The sequence below is a fragment of the Theropithecus gelada genome, chromosome 2, assembly GCF_003255815.1.
Source record: "Theropithecus gelada isolate Dixy chromosome 2, Tgel_1.0, whole genome shotgun sequence".
Classification (NCBI taxonomy): Eukaryota; Metazoa; Chordata; class Mammalia; order Primates; family Cercopithecidae; genus Theropithecus; species Theropithecus gelada.
The window spans coordinates 57,672,192-57,684,925 of record NC_037669.1 but is presented as its reverse complement, the minus strand read 5'-3'; the positions used below and the strand labels follow the sequence as shown (position 1 = coordinate 57,684,925).

General features: G+C 36.4%; 1 protein-coding gene across 3 annotated transcripts in view; it reads left to right on the top strand.

The window, feature by feature from the left end:
- The window catches only part of GRM7 (glutamate metabotropic receptor 7), an 889,769-nt gene that overhangs the window by 278,295 nt on the left and 598,740 nt on the right, over positions 1-12,734 (top strand). The gene's annotated exons all lie outside the window — the stretch shown is intronic.

Genomic DNA, 12,734 nt, shown 5'->3' with positions numbered 1-12,734 from the left:
TGAAGAAAAAAAGTGTGTATCTTACTTCTGCCTAATGGGTAATAGGGTGGATTCTAGCCTGCGTATGAAAACATGGGAAAATGTGGCTGGATGTACCTCCCCATGAAGACTCTTCCTCTCTGCCTCTCTCCAAAATGGAGAGAATAATTTAGAATTATGTGAATGCAATCACGGTGCCACTTTGATTTGAAGAATACCTGGAATTCATCTGAATGACTTGGCCAAAACAAAAGTAAATAAGTTATCCAGGCAGTAGAATGTATTTAGACAAACAGTCTTTCAAACTTGAGATTATTTTGAGACAGTTCTCTTTAGCAGCACTTGGAGAGGATTCTCTTAACGTTTGTTTATTTAGCTCAGATTGGAGGTAATGGGTTCAAATATTTGGCCAGCTGTCTTCCAGTGGGCAGATTTTGAAAAATGAGACAAAATTCTCTCACTTAAAAATTTTGACAGTAAGTATTCGGGTTTCCCCATATGGATGTATTGGATATGGTAAATACATACAAATATGTATGCTTAGATATTCCCATACTGTTCTTATGTTAAAATTGGGTGCTCAGTGTTGTAAGCATTTCATGCAATTTAAATTGTTATTTACCACAACAGTTTACTGACCATAAAAGCAAACAAACAAGAAAAGCAATAGAAAGAGAGCTCCATGTTATGAGGAAAGATGTCATAAATTGTGAAGATACAGCTTTGAGTATTTGACTGTCAGATTACAGATATACTCAGAAATATAGTGCTTCCGGATATGGATGATGCTAAAATAAAGAAACTAGGGCTTGTTTATAAATCTCGTGTTTTTAATTCAGTGCATTGTTAGCTGTAATTTCAGAACTTCACAGGAGATCTGGGAAGATCTGTGAGATTCTTATTCTCTTCCTTCTGACTTAACACAGCTGACTAGATAGCTTCTAATCATTGTCAAGTCTCGCTCTAACCACCATTTCTGGGTTCAGATGCAACACTCACAAAAACTTCCTTTGTTTTGCTGGGTTGGTCTTACATTTCTAGTGTCTTCTCCCACAGCACCCATCACAGGTTAGTATAATTTCTTGTTTGTTAGTTTGTTTGTTTTTCTGTCTAATCTTCATGACTATAGGAGACCATGTCTGTCTCATTTTCTACTATGGCCCCAGGTGCTACATTCCTAAGGGACACATTTATGCTACAATTCAGTTAGAAACTTTCTGATTAGGAAAGAAATCTTAACTCTGGCCTTGTGGCATGCTGTGATTTATAGGACTCATTAACAATTGACTTCATAAATCCCCAAAGAGGTATCTAATCATTTTTGATGACTATGTTTTTCTTTCTTTGTTTGTTTTTCTGAATCCTGCCTTGATCAAACTAAGGCTGGAGGCTGACTTAGAAAAATATCTAAAATATCAGGATAGAATAAAATAGACAAAATAAGATGAAAAGAAAATATGGGTAAAATAGTAAGATAAAGCTTAGAGATAAAGGGCAGATGCCATTTTGTACTATATCATTGTTAAAAGTGAGCCTCAAATTTAACACTCAAGTTTAAACTGGATGAAGCAAAGGAAGAACACTGCCCATTCTGTTACAGGATTTACAGTGTTCATGAGGTCAAAATCGTGTTGATTATTCCTTGCCTTGGGGTCAAGACAGATGTTTGCTCTGGGTCTGTATAAAAAACTATATTCTATAGACAGGTCAACAGTGACTTTCACATGGTTGTTTATTCCTGGTGTCATTTGATGGGAACTTAAGACATTAATATCTGAGTTTGCTATTATATATAATGACTCTTCTAAAAGGAGAAGCTCTTATAATATGATCTGAACTCCCTAGCTCATCTTTTTAGCTAATCCTACGTTGAAAAGCCCCAGCTAAAAAATAAAGATTCTATCAGTGGCAGCCATTTTGGATGAAATCTTTCCATCCTAGAGCCTTTCCCCTTGAGGACGGGAGTAGCTAAAAAGCCAGCTGGTGCCGCAGTAATGCAAGGAAACAGTGAATGTTTAGGTGATGTCTTGAAAATTAATACCTCTTCAAGGTATTAATAATAAGTAGTATGGTATTTGTTGTGTATATATAGTAAGTATTTAATAAGTATTCTTCTTTTATACATATTATAGTATTTGGCATGTATTTATAAAAAGTATTTAATAAGTATCCTTCTTTTATATGTATTATGGTATCTGGTATGTATTTATAATAAAATACATTGGAACTATATCACATGTGCAAGTGATTTAGACACATGAACTTATGTGCTTAGCAAATACCCCTCCTTTTCAATTAGAAGAAAGGAAGAAAGAAAGGAAAGAAAGAGAGGAAATGGCCGGGCGCGGTGGCTCAAGCCTGTAATCCCAGCACTTTGGGAGGCCGAGACGGGCGGATCACGAGGTCAGGAGATCGAGACCATCCTGGCGAACACCGTGAAACCCCGTCTCTACTAAAAAAATACAAAAAACTAGCCGGGCGAGGTGGCGGGTGCCTGTAGTCCCAGCTACTCGGGAGGCTGAGGCAGGAGAATGGCGTAAACCTGGGAGGCGGAGCTTGCAGTGAGCTGAGATCCGGCCACTGCACTCCAGCCCGGGCTACAGAGCGAGACTCCGTCTCAAAAAAAAAAAAAAAAGAGAGGAAATTAGTTTAAATGATGTGGAGTAAGTCTACTCAGTGTTTGTATGGCCTAGAGCAAACATGAAATACATTCAGTGAGTTTCATTTCTGTGGGCCTCTCATAATGTGTGCATCTTGCAGCTGCAAAGATGATTCTGGTATTTAAAGACACACATCCCATGACCTCTAAAAAGAATCCATCTCCTTCCTCTGATGTTCAATTGAAGAAATAATCTATATTCTAGTTCCAAAAAAATAACAATATAAAGGAAAAAACTTATCTATTGGAATTTCTGGACAGTATACATGGTAAGGGAATTCTCCAGGGTAATTTTGAATGTTTACTTTTTCTTTACCTGCAAACTCACCCTCACAAAAGATACAAACCCAATGTTTATGGGTACGTGAGGTGATGTGGCACAAAAATAAATAAGCACACTGGTTATGGTGTCAGAAAGACCTGGATTTGAATAATGGACTCCATCACTCTCTTATTTTAGCTATTTTGACACAGGTTTTAACTTTTCAAGCCTAAACTTCCTCATAGAAAGAATGAAATTAATGATTTCTGCTTCACCAGGTTGGTAGAATATATAAGATGGTGCATGGGGAAGCATTTAATACCCAACAATATCTGATTACAGTGCACTGGCTTCCTATAAATAAGGAGACTGGTTGGTTGAGTCTGAAAACTTTGAAAATAACTTGAGTAATAGATGTTATCTGCCTTGAGTTGTAATTAGAGGGTTATTTTTAAAGCTCTTTCTATTCTTATTAACATGCTGTCACAATGTAAGATGGATATGAAAAAAAGGAATTGAGCTATTTGCATTGTCCTATGTATGTAGAATATGTGTGTGTGTGTGAGAGAGAGAGCAAAAAGAGAGAGAGGGTGCATAGACTCAATGGTGTTGTTTCTGTGTACTGCTGGCAGGTTGGAAGCATTTACTTCCATTGTTTCTGAACAGTTTGACTTTGAAGATTGTGATTCTTTTCCTCTATAAAGGGCCTCACCCTTTTAAAAGGGTTTAGCTTCAAAATTTACTTTAGACTTAAATCCTGAGGCAGAGGCTACTTATAAACCAGAGCCTAAAGCATCTCCACCATGCACACAGTCACAGTGCACGGATGAGCGCCTCTTCATTATTTACTGATAGAACAAACCAAGACAATGATGTCAGAGAAAATAAGCCATACTTTAACAGAGGCCATGTAATTGTTTAAAACATGGAAGTCTAGGCACATTTTCACTAAGCTGTGAAAGAAAACCTCAATACTTATTCTTTCAAGTATAGTCCGGCAGATTTAAATATGCATGGATGCTGTTCCTTGTTGAACTTTCAAAGAGAACTGTAACATGATTTTCTCAGATGATGAGGTTTTGTAAAACAGTTATATTTGCATAAATTGCCCTGTTTATTTGAATGAATGCACATGCAATAGCAACAAAGGCTATTTATTTCTTAATATTGCAGGGAATGAAAGAAAATCCACTCTCAATGAGCTTTAAAATTCAGGTCAACAAAAACGACCTAAATTAGACATTAAAAACTCCTTTATCTAAGTGAGGGTCAAGGTAAATGTTTATGATAGCATGTGGCACTAATAAATTCCAGATTCTTTTAACCAAATCTGATTCAAGCACTGTAAGACTAAGGACTACATATGTGACTCTTACAGTCCATCAGACTATTTCCAGGAAAATCTCGTGAATACTGCTTGACAACATAGCACAAATAGTAACAATTGTTACTGCTATGATGCCATCATACATGTTGATTTCTCAAAACCTAAAAGAACTATCCTTTTGGTATTTTACGGTGATCACTTGACATAGTTGTATTTCAATTGTTCTTATAAAGTGGTTATTATTATTCAGATAAATTCTAGAATTTATTTTTAATTAATACTTTATCATAGCCTAGCATATTCTTTCCTAAAATACTTAGAGGAAGATTTGATTAACTGTTATTAACTGTTATTCAGTCTTCAGTTCTTTAGACCTCAAGCTCTATTAAAAATACAAAAATTAGCCAGACGTGATGGCGTGCGCCTGTAATCCCAGCTACTGGGGAAGCCAAGGCAGGGGAACTGCTTGAACGCAGGAGGCGGAGGTTGCAGTGAGTCGAAATTGCGCCACTGCACTTCAGCCTGGGAGACCGAGCAAGACTTCATCTCTTTAAAAAAAAAAAAAAAAAAAAAAAAAAGAGATGGATTTTCCTACTATGGAATTTCAGAGCACTGTATGCCTCTCTCCTTCACAGATACAATGTTCTATGTTGTTGTGTGCATTTGCCCGTTGTCAGTCTTTGTCAATTTACTTTAAGCTCCATGAGGGCAAGGACATTTTCCTGTGTTTCATTATCAAAGATAATTTCTAGTACATAGAAGGCAGTCAGTCATTATTTCTTAACGGAAGGAAGAATTGTATTTTTCCCCTTTGCCCTTTAGGAAAAAAGGAAGCATGTAGAGAAAGACCTTACGATACGTAATTTTGCTAGAAGGCCATAAAATATTATATCCTAGATCTGAATTTACACCATTATTTCCTCTCACTATTCCTATATAAAACTGATAGCAGTATGGGGCAACCAGGCTGTAATTCCTAATACCATCATCTATATTGAATTCTGTTTTTTTTTTCTTTCTGTCTATGTCAGGGTGATTATGGAAAACTCATACATTTCAAAACTAGGTAGATTATTTTCCTAATGAGGTATTTGGTGATTCCAGCTTAAATATAGATATTAAACATTTGAGAACTCAATTTTAAGACACAAAATCACAAAATTCTTATAATATCATTTGTCTTTAGGTACATTTAAAACTAAACTGTAAGTTCCTCAAGAAAGACTGCATTTTATTTGTTTTGGGAACCTCAGTGGTTAGCACAACATTTTAGCTTTTAACTCGTGCTTCATTTGTTAGCACCTCTTGAGTATGTCCCCTTCCCCCATCATTACAGTGACCTCTGAGACCCTCTTAATTCACCTTGATTTATAGCTATCATTATCCATTCTTCCAGAATAATCCCTCCAAGACCTTGATGTAAGAATGTCTTGTTACTTTCAAAGAAAGTATCTCATTGCGTGGAATGATTTAGTTGAAGTCATGCTTATGCCCCATTCTTTAAAAAGTTTCTTTGATCCCTTTTTAAAATATGTTTTGAATCTTTGAAAGAAAATGCTAATTCCTGAGGTACTAATCTAACCTCATTTCCAGTGTTCAAGTCATCTTGCCATCATCCCTATCAGAGAACTTTTGTAAAGCCCCTGTGATAAATATGCAAGTGGCCATCTCACAGATTATTCCATCCATGGTTTCTATGTTTATCAAAAATTAAAATCACAGCTGTAATCCCAGCACTTTGGGAGGCTGAGGTGGGCAGAACACTTGAGGCCGGGAATTCAAGACCAGCCTGACCAACATGGTGAAGCCCCGTCCCTACTAAAAATATAAAAATTAGGCAGGTGTGATGACATGAGTCTGTAGTCCCAGCGACTTGGGAGGCTTCCCTCTTTTAGAAGAAACTGCCACAGTTCCCAGTAAGCTTTGTACTGTGGATTTTTTTTTTTTTTTTTTACTTTGATTCTGACAACTGAGCCCCCTTTGTTTCTGCTTATTTTCTGATTCTGTTTCCCTTTCCTTCCGACGGATTCTGTTTATTATCCCTTATAACTTAAATTATTTTTCTGCTTAATCTAGACATTATTGACTTCTGTTGTCTGCCTTCAACCTTCATGAATATAACCAGGGGTGTCTGTGAGTTCCACAGCACCCTATTTAAACTCTATCATGGACTTTGTTGTATTTCATTGTAATCATCTACCTAGTTATCCTCTCTCATTAGAGAGTAAAATTCTTGAGGCTAGACGGTATGCTACATTTGATTTTCAACACTCGATATCCAGAGCCGTGCCCAACAGAGACTGGATTCAATAAATGCATGTTGAATTTAAAAATAATGTGTTAGTCATATAAGTGGTGATGTCTTTGAGGCTGTAGTGGGTACAGTAAAGCTGTTGAAAGTTTTTCTAATTTGAATTTTCTGAAGTGATCATCGATCTGCTATAATTAACTTTATAGGAGGGAAAAATGGGACAAGAAATCTGGTGACATGACTTGTACTTATGCAATATGTATCAGAATACCTTCTTTATGGTAGGTACTATTTCAGGGTAATAATGATAAATAATAATTCTAGTAGAGACAACAACAGGACGAAAAACTCTCTGTTTTCAAATAGTAGAATTACATATTTAGAGCAATGAACACAGCCTGGTTAGGGCATACTACAAGGAAAGATTCTGAAAGAAGGTAGATCTTAACTAAATCCCAAAGGTAAGTAGATGTTAACCAGACAAAGCTGACCTAAAGAGGTTTGTGGATGACATGCTTGGAAGAGAGAAGCGTGTTAAAAGTCCAAAATAAAATTGCTTGATAATATTTAAATACTTGAATGTTGTAAGAGAAATACTATTGCTTTGAAAAATTGTGTGAATCTTGAATTAATATGATGGAAAACTCTCTTCCAAGCAATGTAGCCATTCCAAAAAAATTTCTGGCTTTTGAACCAAGAGCATCGGGTTGTGGCCCTAATGCCTCCAGTAACTCATTGGGAACTACCATATTGTTTCTCTGGGTTGGAAAGTCATCACCTATTAATTGAGAAAACTAGTCTTTCTTGGGTCAGACAATTCTCAGATGTTTATCTTCCTAATTAGAAAGGATGGGTTTCTCCCAAGCTATGGATTGTCATTGTTGCCATGGGACTAGAAATAGATAGTGACAGGGTATTTTTGCTAGATGAGAAAATAGACAGTGAAAACTCATATCTCAGCAATTCCTTCTCATCTCTTCTGCCTGCCATCATTGCACTTGATAAATCTGAGGGGATATGAAAAGATCTGGAGGTGAAGTGAACTCTTCCTTTACTTGCCTATTTTAAGCACTGCCATAGGATGCATGTGCTAAGGAGAAAAAGGTGATGGGATTCTGGCAGAGAGGTTAAAGATGCAGTGTAAGGAAACATAGGTCATCTATATATAGAGGGGTAGAGACTCAAATATGGAGAATTTTATTAAGCCATGGAATTTCTTGGTTAATTGGCTGAGGAGGAAGAGCACTATTGTTCTCTGACAGTTTACATTGGGAAGTAGTCACACTTTTGTAATAATATCATTATAATCAATAAACTTTAGGGGAAAATGTTGAGTCTTCCCTATTTAAGGAAGATGCATTCAGCCTTCAAGGTGAAGCTTTCTCTTCCTAGTCTTCACAAAAATATTCATTGAAAGAGATTGCTACTTCTGTATCTCATAGGTTTTGGTAGATGTCAGCAAGAAAGAGAAATTTCAGTAGGAAAATTTTATATGTATATTGGAAGGATATTGATTAGTTTATAGAACTGGAGGAAAGTACCCAGAAAAAGTTTCAAGGATAGCCAGATCTAGAGTAGCTAAAAATTTCAGAGTAGTAAAAGTTACTTAAATGCTTAGTGTCATTACTGAAGTCTAGCATATCCAATATGTCCTCCACTCATATCATGGTGCTCAAATTTCAGTATCTTATCAGAGAAAGTGAACTAGTGACTCTTGGAACTTGCCTATGTTTGAGTTTTGGGAAAATAGGACACCTTGGTTTTGAGTCTCTCCAAGGCCATAAACAATAGGGAAAATATATTTCCCAATGTAATTTTAGTGTTGTAACCAAAAGTTGGGTAGTCACAGTGTAAAAAAAATACTATCTTTTTGGTTGCCCTTACCAAAGGCTCCCCACTGTTCCACCCCCACCCCTGGAATACACAAGTAAAAAGGAGTAGCCCTAAACTGGCCACACACACAAAAAGAAGTATTCATTAAAACCGAGGCATGAAAGTGGGCACTGGAATTAGTCAAATGGAGAGTTCTGAAAAACAAGTAAATACTCCAATCCAAGAAACATTAAATTAATAAATGGTTGCTTGCAAAATATCTATTTATTGGACTTCAACTGCTTCCTAAATTGTTTTGTATTTTGAACAAGCTGATATGTGTAAATGCAGCCTGTTTGAGACCTGCACAAAGGGATCTGTTTTCCTTTAATTTGGCAAATGGATTCCTGCTGTTAAATCTTTCAAGAGATTATAGAAAATTCTACAAAGCTCCACATCAATTGCATTAGCACTCTCAGTCAAGCTGAAGGGGAGCAGATGATAAACATATCTGGGAGTAATGGTAGCCATTCCAAACACACTGCATTGACTGACTTTGAAATAATAGTTTGACCTTATGTAGCTCCAAGTTTGTCGATTTCCAGTTATTCATATTGCTTGTTACTCTTTTGCCTAGATTACTTAAAAGCAAGCACTTAAACCATATTGTCCATAATCACTGGACAGTATTATTCCATTGCATTAATATTTTTACATTTGGCATTAGTTGTCAAACAAGCTCCTGTTTAAATAGGCAATCCTCAAGTATCATTACACTCTAAAAGCAATGATATTGGGATGTACCTTTGAGGAACTAGTGTATAGGTTGTGAGAAGGCAGAAGAGCAGACAGAAGGTGCTGGTAGGAGACTAAGTATTAGTCATGAAACAAAAAGATCATGAGAGTAGAGTCTCAATCACAGGATGCTAAGTATGGGGGGAAAGCCATGGGGCAAAGGTACAGTCAGGAGAGGATGGCCCTGGTAATCAATTGCTTTATGTATTTTCTTTATATTGCAATGTTTTCAATATTTTCTGGAATATTCCCTTAATGTTACTGAACAAAAAGTTTCCATTTCCTCATGCAATGTGGGTAAAGTTTAGATGGAGCTTATTTTCTCTGAACAAATTCACTCAGCCTTAGATGATTGCATTCAGATAGAGTAATGGCTTTGGGTGGCAACCGGATCAATAGCATAAGACACTTCTATTGAGCTGTCTGATTCCCACTTTGACTGGCTTTTGACTGATAATTATTATTTGCTCCCTGGCTTGTGTTCGCTTCCTTCACAGGGAAAACACATCCCCATATCTATTATATGAAAACATAAAAACTTGTTTACAGTTGACTGTGTATAAAAAACAACTTCAGCCTTGAAGTCAGCCTCCTAAGTGTAAACTGCATGGATTAGTTCCCAGTGAAATAATGAGGACCTGACCATTTATATCATGACCTTGTCTTATGCTCCAGAAGGGAAGAACTGGTACCATGCATCATGACAATAAAATTTCTAGTTATTTGGAAAGTTCTTTTTAATCTATGTGAGTTTTTTTTCCATTGTTGTTTTCACTTGTTTATTTAGTCTTCATTGGATATTGAAATCACTTTTTCAAAACGTTTTTGAGAATTAACCTCTCCCCCAAAAGTGTAAGTGAGATAGACCAACATGGGATACTTAAGCAGAAAAAAAAAAAAAAAAGAATTCTTTGAAAGATTATTAGGCAATGCAAAAAACCTGAGGAAGATGTAAGGAATCAAGAAGCTTGGAATGGATGGGAAAAGAGATTACTCTAGTGATGCAAGCAGCAGAAGATGACAGACTGTGTCTTCAAGGTACCACCAGAGGGATGAGTCAGCTCCAACTCCACAGAGGCCTTCAATTCTGGGCTCCAAACTCAGCATCAAGTAAGAAAGCACCCCATTGTCTGCTGTTGATCATGTGGTCATCCATTGGCTATAGGAATGTGGGGTGGTTGACTGACGACAATTCCGTAGGATGGTGATTTTAGATATCTCAGGATAAACATAGAATCTTGATACCCAAAGAGTAAATAGTAAGGGAGAAATGATAAACGCAAAGGATGAAATGTGATAAAATAGATTTTCTTTTCTGTTCTTGTAGAGCACATTTGGAAAAAAAGAAAAAAATTAATAGTGATATAAATTTTTCTAGTTAAAGTTGTTCTGTTAAAATTTTGAAATTTGAAATGAAGGGATTTTTTTTCCTTCTTTTTTTTTCCCCCTCTAACTAGATCATCAAAAGAAACCATCACAACTTAAAATGCATGTAGAGGATTGTTCAAGCTACTAGCTTTCTAAAAAGATACAAAATGTAATTTTCCAAGGTTTACATCTGTGATACCGTTAAGAGTTTTTTACAGGATAAGAATGACTTTTGCTTCTTTGTGCTGGACAGTTGGTATAAACAAATGCTATTTCATTTTTTTTTTTTTTTTTTTTTTTTTTTACAATCCCTGAATTCCTCCAAGCAACCTGTGGAGTTTTGATAATGGCAGTAAACAAACATTCCTTGAAATGTAGAAGAGTCAGAAGACAGGCCTTGTTCCTGCGCTCTTCCCTACAGGGACATGGACTTAATAAGGTGGCTGAACAATCTGTGCTGAAGCCCAGGAGAACCAAGACTCCTTAAGAAAGAAAATGACAGGGGCTTATCACATGCCAGGAAAAGGATGAGAATCTCCTGGTGGTGCTTGCCGTGCAGTCTAATAAAACTCTTTTCAAAAACTGGGTGGGAGAGCATTGCAGAAAGAAAAGTTTTTAGTAAAAATAGATTTATAGAGCCTACCATTTGTTGTTCAGTTGGGAAAATGCAAACTGTAGGAAGAGGAGTTATTTAACACACGTCTTCATTGTTCTGAGATGTGAATAGGTAAAAGAATGCAAAGGATAGAGTTGAAATGCAAACTTAGGTAAGGGTTAATATTCTGTCGTAAAACACACTTCCACAAATAGGCTAACACAGAGAAAGAGGATTGAAGACCTCTGCTTTAAATCTCTTCCCCCCTCTCTCAGCTTCTGTTTGGCCATTTAGTTATTCTCCTTTGTCTTTTATTTTTCCAGGACAAGCCAGTCCCCACCCAACAAACTTTGCATCTCTATAGGCTTTTACTCAAGCAGTGTCCTCTGCTTAGAACATCCCCTCTGAAGCTCAGTTGCCTGGTAAACCCTCCCCTTAGTGAAGTTTCTCCAGTGTGTCCCCTTCTCCCCACCCTACTCCTTGTAGTGTTCCTGCCATCAATACATGTATCCATCGCCACGCATTTAATTTTGTCACTGTTATAATATTAAAGATTATGCACTCCTTCAGGGTAACTACAGGTATTAAAAATAGGGAAGATGAACTAAACTTTATCAGGCATCTCTCCCAGTCCAGGTGCTGATCAGAGCTTATAACACAGTCCCCTGGAAATATTAAATACTAAATAAACATTTGTTGATGTAGTAAAATTCTGTCATCTCCAGTCCCTAAATCTACTTGCCTTTTTTAATTTAAATTTTATTGTAAATCTCACCTCTCTAGGGAGTCTTTTAGCAGTTTAGAGACAAACTGCTATAGTAACCTGGTAGAGAAGCATGTATTTCCCAATTCCTTAAAGGTAGTTTAGCTGCCAGTTTATGACAGATTATAAATGTATATAATGTTAATGCTAGGTTTCAGATTGCAATAGTAGTGATTTTCTTCTTGTCAGTGCTGTTGAGCTTGTTAAAGAAAGACCTAATGTAATTATGTTTTAAAATTGAAGCTTACACTAATTCTGCCCATATATTAAAGGGTTTCTTTTATGTATCCAATACATGAAGTAGACTTTTAAGATTAGTTATGTGTGTATGAGACAGATTAAGATTAAAATAGAGAGATGAGACAGTTTGAACCACAACATAATGAAATGTTGATATTAATGAATTGGGAGACGAAAAATGAGTATTTTCCCCCTAAATTTTAAAGATCTGTTAACATGAAGTACAATAAAACATGAAGATTCAGGTGAGATATATATTCTAAAGGGCAAGAATATTACCTGGCTCAAGATCAATTTGCTTTATTTAGCTTTTGCAGCATTCAAGGACTAAGTTCATCAGATAGGGAAAGAGGGTGAGACTAACTTCCTTATTCTTATTTTCCTCAAAAGTGAAAGAGATGAGTCTGGGAGGGAACTCAAGCTTCATTCTATGTTTTATGGAGAAAGACAGAGATTGCTAGCAGGAGGTGGGTAGATGTTCAATACCTGTTATTCATTCTCTCCACCTTCCCTCTCTTTCATTCTTCAGCCCATTTTCATCATCTCGCCAAACATCAATCGAACACCTGAATATGACTATTTCCTAATGGTTAGTAAACATAATTGGAAGCCAGATATACCTATGGTTAAATACTAGCTCTACTCACATTAGAAATGTGTGAGTGAGTCACTCTAATCTAGTT